The sequence below is a fragment of the Aotus nancymaae genome, unplaced genomic scaffold (genome assembly GCF_030222135.1).
Source record: "Aotus nancymaae isolate 86718 unplaced genomic scaffold, 86718_ANA_hifiasm-v0.15.2.pri h1tg000011l, whole genome shotgun sequence".
Lineage (NCBI taxonomy): Eukaryota > Metazoa > Chordata > Mammalia > Primates > Aotidae > Aotus > Aotus nancymaae.
Window position 1 is genome coordinate 57,472,551 of NW_026988422.1, and position 10,018 is coordinate 57,482,568.

Here is a 10,018-nt window from a genome sequence, read left to right on the forward strand (position 1 = left end):
TTTGCTTTTTGATATATTTTTGGAAAGGCTGATATTGGTTGTTCCTTTATATGTATAGTGCTTCTTTCAGAAGCTCTTGTAAAGCAGGCCTGGTGGTGGTGAACTCTCTAAGTACTTGTTTGTTCGCAAAAGATTTAATTTTTCCTTCGCTCATAAAGCTTAGTTTGGCTGGATAGGAAATTCTGGGTTGAAAGTTCTTTTCTTTAAGGATGTTAAATATTGGTCCCCACTCTTTTCTGGCTTGTAGGGTTTCTGCTGAGAGATCTGCTGTAAGTCTGATAGGTTTCCCTTTATGGGTAATCTGACCTTTCTCTCTGGCTGCCCTTAGTATTTTCTCCTTCATTTCAACCCTAATAAATCTGGCGATTATGTGCCTTGGGGTTGGTCTTCTTGAAGAATATCTTTGTGGTGTTCTCTGTATTACCTGGAGTTGAATATTACCCTGCCTTGCCAGGTTGGGAAAATTTTCCTGAATGATACCCTGAAGAGTATTTTCCAACTTGGATTCATTCTCTTCATCACATTCAGGTACACCTGTCAAACGTAAATTAGGTCTTTTCACATAGTCCCATATTTCCTGGAGACTTTGCTCATTCCTTTTCATCCTTTTTTCTGCATTCTTGTCTTCTCGTTTCATTTCACTGAGCTGGTCCTCGACTTCTGATATCCTTCCTTCTGCTTGATCAATTCGACTGTTTAAACTTGTGCATGCTTCGCGAAGTTCTCGTGTTGTGTTTTTCAGCTCCATCAATTCACTTATATTCTTCTCTAAATTGTCCATTCTCGTTAACATTTTGTCAAACCTTTTTTCAAGGTTCTTAGTTTCTTTGCATTGGGTTAGAACAAGTTCTTTTAATTCACAGAAGTTTCTTATCACCCACGTTTTGAAACCTGCTTCTGTTATTGGAACACACGTGTAATCTATTAAGCCTTGTTCCGTTACTGATGAGGAATTGCAATCCCCTGTGGAGGGAGAGGCATTCTGATTTTGAGTGTTCTCTACCTTTTTACGCTGGTTTCCTCCCTTCATTATATATTTGTCCGTCTGTCGTCTTTATAATTACCGACTTTCTAACTGGGTCTCTGACGTCCAACTTGTTGATTCCCTGCGCCGAAATCTGAGCAATCCACTGAGCCGGCCAAAACAGCAGTGTTAAGATTGATGGTGCTTTTCTGCCCGGGAATCTCCGGACTCTGCACCAAGAACTGGCGTGCTAAGGCACCAGCAAAACCGCCACGCCGGCCACAAGAGTCGCCCTGGCGACCCGTGGAGCTCCTCCACTGGGAATCTCCTGGTCCGTGAGCAACTAATATTCGTCTGAAAGTGTGGCGTCCTCTCGTTCTTTGCGCTTTCACTGGGAGGTACGTGCCCGAGCTGCTAATCATCAGCCATCTTGAATCGCCATCTCTTTATTATATATTGCAAATATTTTCTCCCAGTTTGTTATTTATCTTTTGACTTTGCTAATGTTTTTCCATGTAAAAGCTTTTACTTTTTATGTAAAAACTGAATGATATTTTATTGTGGTATTTTAACTTAGCAAAGAGAATTCTTCATTTGTGCAGAAGAAATTTTAAGGTTAAATAATGGAAGAAACTAAAATACAACATTATTACTTTAATTGCATCACCTTCTTGGTTTAAGAACATTACACCCTTCTTTAGACTGTCTAAGAGAAAGTAAAAAATTCCAAACTAATTCTTCAAGACTTCCACAACTGGGCCCAGCTGGATTTTCTAGCAAGAGCAGACACTTTGAGAAGCTTCCACTTGGCTTATGATCATCTCATTTTTCTAGATGTAGAGGGATGACACTGCAACCACATTGTGTCGCTTTGCCTCTCCAGGGTCACAGTGGTCCTCATCCAATCTAGGCCAACCTCTCTCCTAAAAATTTGGGATTTTAACCTCAGACCTGGGAGTCTCTGGAGCTGAATCCAGAGACAAAATCTACATAGCTAACCTCAGACCTGGGAGTCTCTGGAGCTAAATCCAGAGAGAAAGTCTACATAGCTTAGAACAACTCCGATTCCTGCCTGGAGTTTGACTTTTAGTTCTCTCTTGGATTCTGAAATATCCCACTATCTTTTGAAGAAATCTCACCTTTTAAAAAAAACTTATGCTAGGTACTCAGAATCAAGAGAATCTTTTTTGTTTTTGTTTTGATACTCTACCTCTGTCATGTAGGCTGGAGTATAGTGGTGTAATCATAGCTCACTGCAGCCTTAAACTCCTGACTCAAGTGATCTTCCTGCTTTAGCCTCCTGAGTAGCTGGGACTACAGGTCTGCACCACCAGGCCTGGCTAATTTTTCATATCTTTTTTGTTGAGACAGGATCTCACTGTGTTGCACACGCTGGTCTCAAACTCCTGGCCTCAAAGCAATTCTCAAACAAAGAGGACAGGAATAGAAATAAAAGATGTTTTTAAAAAAAAAAAAGAAAGCCTGTAATCCCTCACTTTGGGAGGCTGAGGCAGGCGGATCACAAGATTAGGAGTTCGAGACCAGCCTGGCAAACATAGTGAAACCCTGTCTTTACTAAAAATACAAAAATTAGCAGGGCATGGTGGTACACGCCTGTAATACCAGCTACTGAGGAGGCTGAGGCAGAATCACTTGAACCCAGGAGGCGAAGGTTGTGGTGAACCAAGAACGTGCCACTGTACTCCAGACTGGGGAAGAGAACGATATCCTATCACTAAAATTAAAAAAAAAAAAAAAGACATTTCTCTCTTAACTGATTCACAGATTCAATGCAAGTCTAATGAAAATCCCATCACGATTTTTAAAGAAACTTCACAGATAAAGGGCCAGGTGTGGTGGCTCACACCTGTAATCCCAGCACTTTGGGAGGCCTAGGCAGGCAGATCACCTGAGGTCACAAGTTCTAGACCAGCATGGCCAACATGGTGAAACCCCATCTCTACAAAAATATAAAAATTAGCTGGATGTGGTGGCATGCGCCTGTAGTACCCTGAGGCTGAGGCAGGAGAATCGCTTGAACCTGGGAGGCAGAGGTTGCAGTGAGCCCAGATCACACCACTGCATTCCAGCCTGGGCGATAGAGTGAGACTCAGTCTTAAAAAAAAAAAAAAATTCATATGGAAGGCCCCAAAGTTGCCAAGATATTTCTGAAGAAAAATAATGTTGGAGACTTATCTTACTAGATAATAGAATTTGTAATAAAGCTATAGTAATTAAAACAATGTGACATAGACATAGACCAAAACCTTACAAACATCCAGCCAACAAAACAATAGAGTAGAATAGAGAGGCCAGAAACAGACCGACACCTAAGTATGTACAAACTTGCAGTATGACAAAAGTCAAGACCACACCTAGTATATTTAGAATTCCAGGCAAATTTTTATTTTATTTTCTTCGGGGCCCCTGGCTATATAAACAACTTGATTTAAAAATGTATTGCCTGGCCAGGCACGGTGGCTCACGCCTGTAATCTCAACAGTTTGGGAGGCCGAGGCAGGAAGATCACTTGCGGCCAGAGGTTCAAGACCAGCCTGGCCAACATAGTGAAACCCTATCTCTACTAAACACATAAAAAATTAGCCGGGAGTGGTGGTGCGTGCCTGTAATCCCAGCTATTCAGGAGGCTGAGGCACTGCCACCACGCCCTGCTAATTTTTGTATCTTTAGTAGAGACAGGGTTTCATCATGTTGGCCAGCCTGGTCTCAACTTCTGACTTCAGATGATCCACCCACTTCAGCTATCCAAAGTGCTGGGATTACAGGCATGAGTCACTGCGCCCAGCCTCCTTTTTTCTTTTTTGGAGATGGAGTCTCACTCTGTCACCCAGGTTCAATCTCGGCTCATTGCAACCTCCACCTCCTGGGTTCAAGTGATTCTCCTGCTTCAGCCTCCCCAGCAGATGGGATTACAGGCATTCACCACCACGGCTGGCTAATTTTTTGTATTTTTGGTAGAGACAGGGTTTCACCATATTGGTCAGGCTGGTCTTGAAAATTTTAATAAAATTTTCTTTATTAGGCCAGGTGCAGTGGCTCACAACTGTAATCTAGCACTTTGTGAGGCCAAGATGGGCAGATGACTTGAGCTCAGGAGTTTGGGACAAACCTGGGCAACATGGCAAAATACTGTCCCTATAAAAAATGCAAAAAATTAGCTGGGCATGGTGGCATGTGCTTGTAGTCCTAACTTCTTGGGAAGTTGAGGTGGAAGAATCACCTGAGCCCAGAAAGTTGAGATTGCAGTGAGCCATGATTGAACCACTGCACTTCTGCCTGGGTGACAGGGTAAACCCGTCTCCAAAAATGTTTTCTCATTATTGAATAAAAAATAATATTAAAATAACAATAATTGGCTGGGCATGGTGGCTCATGCCTGTAATCCAAGCACTTTGGGAGGCTGAAGTGGGTGGATCACTTGCGGTCAGTAGTTCAAGACAAGCCTTGTCAACATGTCGAAACCCCATCTCTACTAAAGACACAAAAACTTATCTGGGCATGGTGGCGGGCGCCTGTAATCCCAGTTACTTGGGAAGCTGAGGCATGAGAACCACTTGAACCTGGAAGGCAGAGGTTGCAGTGAGCCAAGATTGTGCCATTGCACTCCAGCCTGGGTGATAGAGTGAGACTTTGTCTCAAAAAATAAATAAATAAAATAATAATTGAAGACAAAAAGTCCACGATTCAGTACCCTAATAATAAAATCAATGTATGAGTGTTTCCACATTAACTTCTAGTCCTTGTCTGTGTGTATATTCAACAGTTACATTTTCCCAGTAATATTCATATTTTACTTTCTCACTAATTATACCATTAAAATTTTTAAACTGCTTTTTTGAGATACAGGTTACATATTATGCAATTCACCCATTGCAAGTGTAGTTAGATGATTTTTAGTGAATGTATACAGTGGTGCCACTGTTGCCATTATCTAGTTTCCAGACTCTTCTTATTTATTTATTTATTTATTTTATTATTGTTATTATTATTTTTAAAGACGGGGGTTGGTCAGGCTGGTCTTGAACTCCCGATCTCAGGTGATCTGCCCGCCTTGGCCTCCAGAGTGCTTGGATTACAGGTGTGAGCCACCACGCCCGGCCATTTCCAGGCTCTTCTATCACCCTGAAGAAAAGTTATGTTTTGCCCATTTGGTGTCAGTTCACACTCTTAGCCCAGCCTCAGGCCATCACTAATCTGCTTCTGTCTCTGTAGTTTTGCCTATTTTAGAAGTTTCATATAAATGGAGTCCTACAGTATATGGCTTTTTGTGTCAGGCTTCTTTCAGTTGACATATATATATATATATATTTTTTTTTTTTTTTTGAGATGGAGTCTTGCTCTGTTGCCCAGGCTGAAGTGCGCTAGCCTTGGTTTCACCATGTTGGCCAGGCTGGTCTCAAACTCCTGACTTTGTGATCCACCCGCCTTGGCCTCCCAAAGTGCTGTTATTATACGCATGAGCCACTGCACCTGGCCTCACTTGACATATTTTTGAGATCTATGCATGTTGTTGCATATATCAGCAGATCATTTCTTTTTAAAAAAATAAATTGATTTTTTTGTTTTTGAGATGGCATTTTGCTCTTGTTGCCCAAGCTGGAGTGGCAGTGGCACGATCTTGGCTCACTGCAACCTCTGTCGCCTGAGTTCAAGTGATTCTCCTGCCTCAGCCTCTCCAGTAGCTAGGATTGCAGGTGCACACCACCATGCCCAGCTAATTTTCTTATTTTTTCGTAGTAGAGACGGGGTTTCATCATGTTGGCCAGGCTGGTCTTGAGCTCCTTACCTTAAGTGATCCGTCTGCCTCAGCTTCCCAAAGGGCTGAGCCACTGCACACAGCCCCTGGGACCATTTATTAATTGGGTTGATTGTCTTCATATATCCTTGTTTTTTTCTTTTCTCATTCAGACATTCAGCAGCCCTATCTCATAATTATTTTCATACTATTGAGTTATGAGTTCTTTATGTGTTCTCAATATAAGTCCTTTATCAGATGTATGATTTGCAAATATTTTCTTCCGGTCTGTGGCTTATCTTTTTCTTTTTTCTTTTTCTTTTTGAGAGTCACAATCTGTCACCTGGGCTGGAGGGTAGTGGCATGATCAAGGCTTACTATAGCCTTGACCTCCCAGGCTCAACCAATCCTCCCACCACAGCCTGCTCAGTAGTTGGGACTATAGGCATGCACCACCATGCTCAGCTATTAATAATTATTTTTTGAATTTCAGTAGAGACGAGGTAACCCCCTGTTGCCCAGGCTGGTCTAGAAATCCTAAGCTCAAGCAATCTGCCCACCTTGACATCCCAGTGTTGGAATTATAGGTGTGAGCCACCACCCATAGCCCTTCCATTTTCTTAAGGTACTTTACATTTTAAATTTTGATAAATTCTAATTTATTATATCTTTTTCTATGGTTTCTGCCTTTGGCATCTTTTTTTGAGTTTCATAGTTTTACCTCTTCGATTTTAGTTTAAAATCCTTTTTTTTGGATGGAGTCTTGCTCTGTCACCAAGGCTGGAGTGCAGTGGCGCGATCTTGGCTCACGGCAACGTCCACCTCCTGGGTTCAAACGATTCTCCTGGCTCTGCCTGCCGAGTAGCTGGGATTAAAGACACACGTCACCACACCTGGCTAATTTTGTATTTTTAGTAGAGATGGGTTTTCACCATATTGGCCAAGCTGGTCTCAAACTCCCAACCTCAGGTGATCCGCCTGCTTCAACCTCCCAAAGTGCTGGGATTACAGGCGTGAGCCACCGCATCTGGCCATTTTGAATTAATTTTTGTATTTTGTGTGAGCAAAGGTTCAAGTTTCTTTTAGTTGTTGTTTTCTGGGGTTTTGCTTTCGTTTTTTAGCATATGGATATCCAATTGCACCAGCATCATTTATTGAGATTATCGTTGTACTACTGAATTGTCTTGATTCCTTTGTCAAAAATCAATTGACTATAAGGCCGGGCGCGGTGGCTCAAGCCTGTAATCCCAGCACTTTGGGAGGCCGAGGCGGGTGGATCACGAGGTCAAGAGATCGAGACCATCCTGGTCAACATGGTGAAACCCCGTCTCTACTAATACAAAAAATTAGCTGGGCACGGTGGCGCGTGCCTGTAATCCCAGCTACTCAGGAGGCTGAGGCAGGAGAATTGCCTGAACCCAGGAGGCGGAGGTTGCGGTGAGCCGAGATCGCGCCATTGCACTCCAGCCTGGGTATCAAGAGTGAAACTCCGTCTCAAAAAAAAAAAAAAAAAAAAAAAATCAATTGACTATAATGAAGGAAGGGTTTATTTTAAGGCTGTCTCTTCTCTTCCATTGATCTATCCATCCTTGCATCAACAACACAATGCCTTGATTACTACAGTTTTGTAAGTACAGTATTTATATGATTTAAGAATACATCCTAGGCTGGGCACGGTGGCTCATGCCTGTAATCCCAGCACTTTGGGAGGCTGAGGTGGGCAGATCACCTGAGGTCAGGAGTTCGAGACCAGCCTGACCAACATGGAGAAACCCCCATCTCTACTAAAAATACAAAATTAGCAGGACATGCATGTAGATGTAGTTACTCAGGAGGCTGAGACAGGAGAATCGCTTGAACCCAGGAGATGGAGGTTGCAGTGAGCTGAGATAGCGCCACTGCACTCCAGCCTGGGCAACAAAAGTGAAAGTCCATCTCAAAAAAAAAAAACAGAGATTTCAATTATACTAGTATTACTTACCTAGCAAATTATCAACTAAGACAACTGTAGTAGGCAGCCTCTATGCTGGTCTTCTATGATTCTTACCTCCTAAAGAGGTATTGATTCCCTTGAGTGTGGGTTGGATTTAATGACTTGCTTCCAATGAACAGAAGTGGGAGAAATAACGGGATGTCACTCCTAAGCTTGGGTCACACAAAAGATTGCAGCTTCTGGCTGGGCACAGTGGCTCACACCGCTAATCCCAGCACTTTGGGAGGCTGAAGCAGGTGAATCACAAGGTCAGGAGTTTAAGACCAGACTGGCTGAAACCCCGTCTCTACTAAAAATAGAAAAAAAAAAAAATTAGCTGGGCGCCGTGACTGGAACCTGTAATCCCAGCTAGTCGGGAGGCTGGTGCAGGAGAATCGTTTGAACCCTGGAGGTGGAGGTTGCAGTGAGCTGAGATCATGCCACTGCACTCTAGGTGTGCTGTCTATCTCTTTCTTGGCCTGCTTGCTCTGAGAAGGCAGCAGGATGCACACACATATTTTTACTTATCTGCTGGCTCACCTCACTAGCATGAGGCAGTTCCACTGAGAGGTGCACATGGAAAGGAACTGAGAGGGCCTCCAGCCAATAATCAACCAGGAATTGAGACCCTCAATTAATCCAACAGCCCATAAGGAATAGAGGCCCATGTAAGAAAGCTTGGAAGTAGCCAAGCATGGGGGCTCATGCCTGTAATCCCAGCACTTTGAGAGGCTGAGGTGGGAGGATCACTTGAGGCCAGGAGTTTGAGACCACCTTGGCCAACATAGTGAAACCCTGTCTCTACTAAAAATACAAAAATTAGCTGGGTGCAGTGGTTCATGTCTGTAGTCCCAGGTACTGGGGAAGCTAAAGCATGAGAATCACTTGAACCTGGGAGGTGGAGGCTACAGTGAGCTGAGACTGTGCCACTGCACTCTAGTTTGGGCAACAGAGCGAGACTGTCTAAAAAAAAGAAAAAAGGCTTCGAAGTGGATTCTTCCCAGCTTAGTCTTCTTATGAGACCACAGCTCAGCCCAGACTGGCAGCTTGACTACGGAGACCTTGAGCCAGAAGTACCCAGCTAAACTGTGCCTGGCTTCCTGACCCTTCAGAACTCTGAAATGATATAATAAACGTTCACTGTTTTAAACCACTAAGTTTTGGGGGTAATTTGTTTGCAGCAAAAGATAACAAATTGGCTGTTGTTGTATTACAATGGCCAATCTTCAAAGATTTTTCTTTCAAGGTTATTTTCAGTTGGCATGCAATTTCTAAACCTCTAAGAGTGTTTAAGCTCTCTTTTCTGAAATTATACTTTAAAGGACAGTTGTGTGAATGCAGAGCCAAAAAAAAGTTGATCACATTTATAAATATCCATAGAAGTTGGTAATCATATGAATGTTCTTTTTTTTAAGACAAAGTTTTACTTTTGTTGCCCAGGCTGGAGCACAGTGGTTGCTGGAGCAATCTTGGCTCACTGCACCCTCTGCCTCCCAGGTTCGAGTGATTCTCCTGCCTCAGCCTCCTCAGTAGCTGGCATGACAGGAGCCTGCTACCACTCCCAGCTAAATTTGTATTTTTTTCCTTTTTTTTTTTAACCTTGGAAATGTGGGTTTTCATTTTTCCAAAAATTGCACCAAGGTAAAGCAAAGCTCTAGTTGATGTGGGTGTGTTGTTTAGACATTAGCAGTATTGCCCTCATTATGTGCTCATTGGACAGTAGCACAACCCCAAGAAAAGGATGGTAATAATTTTGTATTTTTAGTAGAGACAGGGTTTCTCCATGTTGGTCAGGCTGGTCTCAAACTCCCAACTTCAGGTGATCCGCCCTCCTCTGCCTCCCAATATGCTGGGATTACAGGCGTAAGCCACCGCCGCCTGGCCCACATGAATGTTCTCAATTTAACACCTTATACAGTTAGAGTCTTTGAAATAATTTGATGACACAGAAAGATCTGTCTCCATCAGTAACTGCAGGGGAGAGGACAAATCTCATTCATCTCTTTCTGAGACTTCTCTTGTTAATTTTGAAGACTTGTCATTTTTAGGTTCAGGCTCTGGATTTCATTAGTCAGCATTATAAATAAAATGTAGATTAGTGGAGTTAAATTTTACTGGCAGAAGTGGAGGAAAAAATATGGCCGGGCACAGTGGCTCACATCTGTAATCTCAGCACTTTGGGAGGCCCAGGCAGGCAAATCACCTGAGGTCAGGAGTTCAATACCAATCTGGCCAATATGGTGAAATACTAAAAATACAAAAATTACCTGGGCTTGGTGGTGTGCGCCTGTATTCCCAGCTACTTGGGAGGCTGAGGCAGAAGAAT

At 43.0% G+C, this 10,018-nt stretch overlaps 1 non-coding gene across 1 annotated transcript; it reads right to left on the bottom strand.

Annotated features, from left to right (window-relative positions):
- Window positions 1-9,312: 9,312 nt before the first annotated feature.
- On the bottom strand, window positions 9,313-9,438 carry LOC135274477 (U4atac minor spliceosomal RNA). Its single transcript, XR_010342301.1, has one exon. It is a non-coding gene; the product is annotated as a U4atac minor spliceosomal RNA (small nuclear RNA).
- Between the last annotated feature and the right edge of the window lie 580 nt (window positions 9,439-10,018).